The sequence below is a fragment of the Lycium ferocissimum genome, chromosome 5 (genome assembly GCF_029784015.1).
Source record: "Lycium ferocissimum isolate CSIRO_LF1 chromosome 5, AGI_CSIRO_Lferr_CH_V1, whole genome shotgun sequence".
Lineage (NCBI taxonomy): Eukaryota > Viridiplantae > Streptophyta > Magnoliopsida > Solanales > Solanaceae > Lycium > Lycium ferocissimum.
In genome coordinates, this window is record NC_081346.1 from 35,803,061 (window position 1) to 35,810,339 (window position 7,279).

At 37.6% G+C, this 7,279-nt stretch overlaps 1 long non-coding RNA gene across 1 annotated transcript; it reads left to right on the plus strand.

Annotated features, from left to right (window-relative positions):
* Nucleotides 1-4,329: 4,329 nt before the first annotated feature.
* LOC132058380 (uncharacterized) lies at nucleotides 4,330-6,647 on the plus strand. Its single transcript, XR_009415278.1, has 3 exons — nucleotides 4,330-4,570; nucleotides 4,909-5,025; nucleotides 6,482-6,647. It is a non-coding gene; the product is annotated as an uncharacterized LOC132058380 (long non-coding RNA).
* The last annotated feature ends 632 nt before the right edge of the window (nucleotides 6,648-7,279 follow it).

The window sequence follows — 7,279 nt, forward strand, 5'->3', positions numbered from 1 at the left end:
TATATATTTATTCGGGGGTACGACGGGGCCACGGTCCCGTCATCCGATTTTGTTACTTTCTGTTTAGAGGTACGTGGACATGTACGTAGCGTAGCTATATGCGTAAGTTATGTATATGTGTGATATATGTTTGGGCGATTTTACCCGCCGTGGTAGCCTTGTCGGCTATTCTGATATGATATGTACATTACGACAGCCTAGCCGGCTTTTCTGATATATGTTGACTATTTTGTGATAATCTGTTGGCTATTCTGTGCTAATCTGAGATCATAGGTGATTATTGTTATTTATGCAAGTTATCATGTTAATTCTGATTGTCAGGAGCGTATGAGTGTCCAATTCGGACACTAGTCGCGGCCTACGGGATTGGGTCGTGACAGATTTCTTCCGCTTCCCATGTCATTTCTTCTCGGTTATTGTTTCTCCACAAAATCTTAACTGAGGCCACTTCTTTGTTTCTAAGCCTCCGTACTTGCCTATCTAATATGGCAATGGGTATTTCGTCATAAGTTAACTTTTACACTTGAACATCATTTACCGGGACGATCCTAGTAGGATCTCCAACACATTCTGAAGCATCGAGACATGGAAAAGCTGGATGAGCCGACTCCAATCGGAGATAGATCTAATTCGTAAGCCACTTTGCCTACCTTGTGCACAATTTCATAAGGCCCAATGTACCAGGGACTTAACTTACCCTTTTTACCAAATCTCATAACGCCCTTCATTGGCAACACTTTCAAGAATACCCAATCTTTAACTTGAAACTCTAAGTCCCTTCGACGATTATTCGCATAGGACTTTTGACGACTTTGGGCTGCTAACAACCGATTTTGTATGAGCTTAACTTTCTTTATGGCTTGCTGGACCAAGTCTGGCCCTATCAATTTAGCCTCTCCTTATTTCAAACCACCCAATTGGGGATCGACACCTTCGCCCATATAAAGCTTCATACGGTGCCATTTGAATGCTAGAATGATAACTATTATTGTAAGAAAACTCAATGAGTAGTAAGTGATCATCCCAATTACCTCCAAAATCTAACATACATGCCCGTAATATATCCTCAAGAGTCTGAATGGTACGTTCAGCTTGTCCATCAGTCTATGGATGAAATGCCGTGCTAAGGCTCACATGAGTCCCCAAACCCTCTTGGAAGGACTTCCGAAATTAGCTATAAACGAGTTCCTCGTGCCGAGATAATAGATCTTTGGAACACCATGAAGTCGCACTATCTCTTTAACATAGAGCTTTGCATAATCTTCTGCTACATACGTCGTTCTGATTGGTAAGAAATGAGCTGACTTAGTGAGTCTATCCACAATCACCCATATGGAAACATACTTATGTCGAGAACGGGGCAAGCCTGTAATAAAGTCCATGTTAATTACTTCCTACTTCCAAGTTGGGATTTCTATAGCTTACAACAATCCGCCCGGCTTTTGGTGCTCGATCTTCACTGTGACAGTTGGGACATTGAGCCACAAATTTCGCTATATCTTTCTTATCCCATTCCACCAATATATAGACTTAAGATCATGATACATTTTCGTTGCTCCGGGGTGGATAGAATAATCGGAACAATGAGCTTCTCTCAATATTTGGTGGCGCAAACCCCTAACCATATTAGGAACACATAATCTGCCTCGACATCGAGAGAACTCCGTCTCTTTAAATCTTAAATGATGACTCCTCTTTTACGAGGGAGTGTATCTTTGTAATGCATTATCATGGGATCTTCGTATTGTCGCTTTTCACTTCCACTACTAGCGACGAGGCTGCAATTACGAATGGTAGTCCCCACTTTGAGTCCACTACTCGAACTCTAGGCTAGCTAGCTGAGCTCACAAGTCATTTTCTCTTTCTCTGGTTGTACATCGTACAAACTTCCCATAGATCTACGGCTAAGAGCATCAGCCACAACATTCGCCTTTCCGGGGTGATATAGAATGTCAACATCATAATCTTTTAGCAATTCCAACCATCATCGTTGCCGCAAATTCAACTCTTTCTGCTTGAAGATATACTGAAGGCTCTTATGATCTGTGTAAATATCCACATGAACGCCATACAAGTAATGTCTCCACATTTTTAATGCATGAATCACTGCAGCCAATTTGAGGTCATGGGTTGGATAATTCTTTTCATGTTTTCATAATTGCCTTGAAGCATATACAATTATCTTACCATGTTGCATCAATACACAGCCTAGCCCAATGCCTGAAGCATAGCAATAAATAACATAACGCTTCCTTAATCCTCTGGAAGTGTTAGGGCCAGTGCGAAGTCAATCTATCTTTTAGCTCTTGGAAGCTACGTTCACAAGCATCAATCCATTGAAACTTTGCTGATTTCTGGGTCAGCCTTGTGAGTAGTGCAGAAATAGAAGAGAAACCCTCAACAAATCTCCTGTAATACCCTGCTAAGCCCAGAAAGCTACGAACCTCCGTAGGAGTTGTGGGCCTTGGCCAAGTCTTCACAGCCTCAATCTTTTGGCTATCTACCCGAATACCATCGGTTGAAACAATGTGTCCCAGAAATGTCACTGAGTTCAACGGAACTCACACTTAGAAAATTTCGCCAACAACTCTCGAGTTCGAAGAACTCAAGGACGAGACGCAAATGATCCGCATGTTCTGCCTCGGATCTAGAATACACCAAGATATCATCGATGAATACAATCACAAACAAATCTAGGAAGGGCCTGAACACATCATTCATCAAATTCATGAACACTACCGGTGCATTAGTTAGCCCAAATGACATTACCTGGAACTCAAAATTGCCATATCTTGTTCTGAAGGCTGTCATAGGGATATCTTTCTCCCTAACTCTCACTTGATGATTCCCGGATCTCACTACAAGAAAAAGGCTTTTCAGAGACCAACATTTAGGGACAAGTCAGGAATCTAGTCCCTAAAATTATATTTATAGGGACGAGCTTTTCGTCGGATCGTAATTCTGAAATTTTACTGCGAAGGGACTAAATCTTGTCGTGAAAACAATAAGATCTGGTCCTTATTGCTGTAAGTTAAGTGCTACAAATAAGGCCACCCAATTTTTTCCTTAATAAAAATAAAAGAATTTTAGATATAAAAAAACCCTGGACTAAATCTCTCTCCCAAATTACCATTCTATTTCTAAAAACCCTTGCTATAACCTCGCCACTATTCCAGAATCATCTATAGGTCCGATCCCCACTAAGAAACCCTAAACCTTTATTCTCTACACGCTGAATAATGAAGATGACTTTCGCTTTGCCTCTCTCTACATTCGTAGCTTATAACCATTCCACATTCGGTAAAGCTTTTCTTTCTCCAGTTGCCTAGTTTCTTCTTTTTTACGTTTGGTTCCTCTATAAATATTCTAAAAGTATTTTCCCGAAATCAAATGTGACTTTAGTTGCGTGCGATTTTTGGATTTATTTTTTCCGAATGTAGCGTGTAATTGGGTTTCAAAGCCTAACACCATGGCACCGGTAAGTAGCTCGGCTTTTTAATATCCTAATTTTGTTTATTCTTAGAGTAGATCTGGGACTTTGATTTTTTGGTTAGTAGGTGGATTATTGGCGTAATATTCCATGTCTTTGTTGGTTTCCTAGTTGTGGTGGACCAAAAAAATGTAATAATGCTTTGTGAACTGAACAGTTGTTGCTTATTCATTCTACCCAAATTCGTCTAAGTATATTTGTTTGGTAACCTTTTAGGAATTCTTTTTCAATAGATAACCCTTTTAGAAATTTCTATTTGCTTCAATGATTTATGGGAACTTGATGGACAATTAAAGATTTAGAAGGCAAATCTGGTGGTGTTCCACACTCCATGATGGGTTCTTTTGTATGATTTTGAATGTCTTTTTCTTGATTAAGGTTCCAAATTATTATGCTTGCTATTTCATACCCTTTTAGAGATGAATTGTGTTTTGGGATAATTTCCTTGAAGAATATAACAGGTTTCGAGAGTTGATAGAGAAACATATGGCCTCTTAAATTCTCTCGGTGAAGAACTGAAACAAAAGCTTCTCCAATCATTATATATATATAAATATTAAAAGCTAGGCAAAAGAAGAGCGACGTGGCACCTCTCTTAGACTTGGAAAGGCATTTATCTTTTTTGTCATTGTTTGCCTTTTCCTCTCATTTTTCTATTAAAAATATTAGTTTTACTTTCTTCCAACATAAACAATGTAACTGTTGCAACGATAGACGTATGCTTACAATGGTTTATATCATGATGGGTCATTAAATTGCATAAATGCCTTATCAGGTGCATAAGTGCCTCGTCTTCCTCTAATTAACAGAACCTGGTGAGAGACGTGGTGGGAAACCGGAGACGTAGTTGAATACATGGAATTTAGTTGTCCTGGCTATGCATCATCTCTAAAGGTAACAGTAATCCCAGTCTATATTAATTGAGTATTAGTCACACTTAACGTTGAAAATTTGGAGATACTCTTACATGTTTTTGCATATCAGGGAGGCCATATTGGACAGTTTGAAGCAAATTCTATAGGATTTGAAGGAGAGAAAGATGTGATTGATCTATAGAAAAGTTTAAGAGTAAACTAAAAGGTTGGTGCGGTGCTTCTGCTTTCCATTTTTGACGCTTTAATTTATAAGTTACCAACTTACCACCTATTTAGCATTCTTCTAGATGCTCTTTTGCTCCTTGATTTGCTAGATGCGAGCCCTTCGTAGATAAATTAAATTTGAGAAGATTGTTAAGAGAATCCATGAGGTTGTTGATGGCCTAGAAAGAGATTTGGATAGAACACTTCTCACATTTATTATGGGTGACAAATAACTCAAAGAATTTCCAGTAGCACTTATTTAAAGCAATTTTGCATTAAGTTATATATATATTAACAAATAATTTGGCATAGTCGGGCTTAATTTTTTTGGCATATTAGATCGGCTTTGCACTTAACGATGGGCGGGTACGGAGTGCTTGATCAGGAGCGGAGTGGCTGTACGGATGATCATGGTAAATACATTAGTGTGGTCAAATTTCTCAATCCATGTAAATGGTATGAACACATTTTGTATTCGGACATATATCTTTTTTTTTTTGGTGAATTTATGGGCAGATTCTGGTTATGCAAGGTTGCAAGGTAAGCTAGATTAATAACTGTTAATGGGTATGCAAGGTCGCAAGGTAGTTGCTTTAATTTCTTTCTATGAAACCAATGTTTTAACCATCTCAAGTATTTTGTTTTACCACTATTAGTATGATAAATGAGGTATATTGATTTATGTTGATGTGAATGGGTCTCATCTCTAAATATGCTATATATTTTTTGTGCATTATTCCAAAGCTTATAAATCTTATCTCTTGGTACATGTTGTCCTCCACATTTGTTATTTACTCTTATTTTTGGTGTTAAAGGGGCAACAAAAGGCATGTTGAAACTTTAGGAAAAAGAGGCCTTGTATTTTCGAGTTTTTCAAAAGTTATCACCTAAGCCTTCTCACTATTTATTGCCTCTTGAATTCTCATGTAGAATGCTCTACCTTTGCAATAATTGGTGGAAGATGCAAATGAATATCTGATGGAGAACATGTCAAGTCACCTCCTCTTTTCAGTTTATTTAAACTATTATTCATTAACTACTTTGTACAAGCCTTAAGTTTCTGCTCGTCACCTACTTATGAGAGATGCATGGTGAAGTATTACAAGTATTTTTCATAACATGTTAATACAATAGTAAGGTGCATCTTGTTTGCTTTTATAGCTTTGCTTTTCTTTTATCATTTTCCCGATCAATTGTATTAGCAAGATGGTCAATCACATTATATGATTACTATAAATCACTCCGTTTAGCTTTCCGAGGAGTTCACAAGCATTGTAGACATTAAGGGACTACTAAAGACTATGTGTAATATCAAGGTAGATTGTAGTGGATTCGAAAGGAGAAGACTTACTCATAGTAGCTATTGTGTTTGATATGGAGTTTCAATAAAATCACTACGGGTTTGCGGCTTAATTTGCCTTTTTGGGAAGAACAAATAGTGTTCTTACTTGGGGTAGTGGTATGGCGTTTTTAGACCAGAAACATTTCAACTTTTGAATGACCAAAAAAATCATTACTGGATTGAAATTTTAAATTGCTTGGGGAATCACTTCTTAAATCATTAATGTACGTAGTCGAGTTATATGTATTTGTGAATGATTAGAAGGCGGTGTACTCTCTTCATTCTCGAGGCTTAAGGATGAATGAAGAAACTAGTTTCGGGACAAAAGATCAAAAGTGATTGGTATGTTAAAACTCATTGTATCTACCTCGTCAAATCATAGATTCATAGATGTACTTACGACATACTATGTGGCTTAAGTTCACAATTTAATAAGGTTCATTGATAATTCTAGTTTGTTACTTTGACTAAGTGCAAAGATATGGACAAAGTTTGTTGTTTTTTAGTATAGCTGCAATTATAATAGATTGGGATGCTTGGTTAATTTGAATTCATTTCTACTCTTTGCAGTTTTTGGAGGCTGAATTTGCAGGTCAAGTTGAAGGTTTTGAAGACATACATGTTGGCGATCATTTTGCTATAAATATTATACAGAACTTTATATCATAGTTTAGGGATAGATTTTTTGCTTAGGGGGTTGAGTAAAAGTTGTGACCCACATCATAGATGTTAATCATTTTTTGTAATTAATGACTACTATATATATAAAAGTAGGATTTATCTTTGTATTGTCCTTTTGTATTGATTTTCTTCTTGCAGAGTATAATATGACGCAGCACATATATTATTCATAAGAGAATTAAGTCCCCGGACATCCAATCCTTAGGACGAGAACTCATGTTGCTAAAGGCATTTAAGGGCCAGGTTATGGCTAGCCCTTTGAAGCTACTGACGACCAGATGTTAAACAATTGCGACCGGTAAAAATGTACGCAATAATATTTTGGGGACAGATAACTCCGGTACCAAAGCGCACTAACGACCGGCAAAATAATCTCGTCGCAAAAGACTTTTAGCGGCGAATATTACGACCGATGGCGACCAACTATTTACGGTATTTATTGACCATTAGAGACCATATTTCGACTTGTAGGGACCTGATTTCTCTTCGTTAAAGGCCATTTTTCTTGTGGTGTCTCAGATCTATCTTTGAAAACCATCTGGCACCTTGTAATTGGTCAAACAAGTCATCAATCCTCGGAAAAGGATACTTATTCTTAATCGTCACCTTATTTAATTGCCGATAGTCAATGTACATTCTCAAAGAGCCATCTTTCTTTTCGAACAAACAATACGGAGTGCCACATGG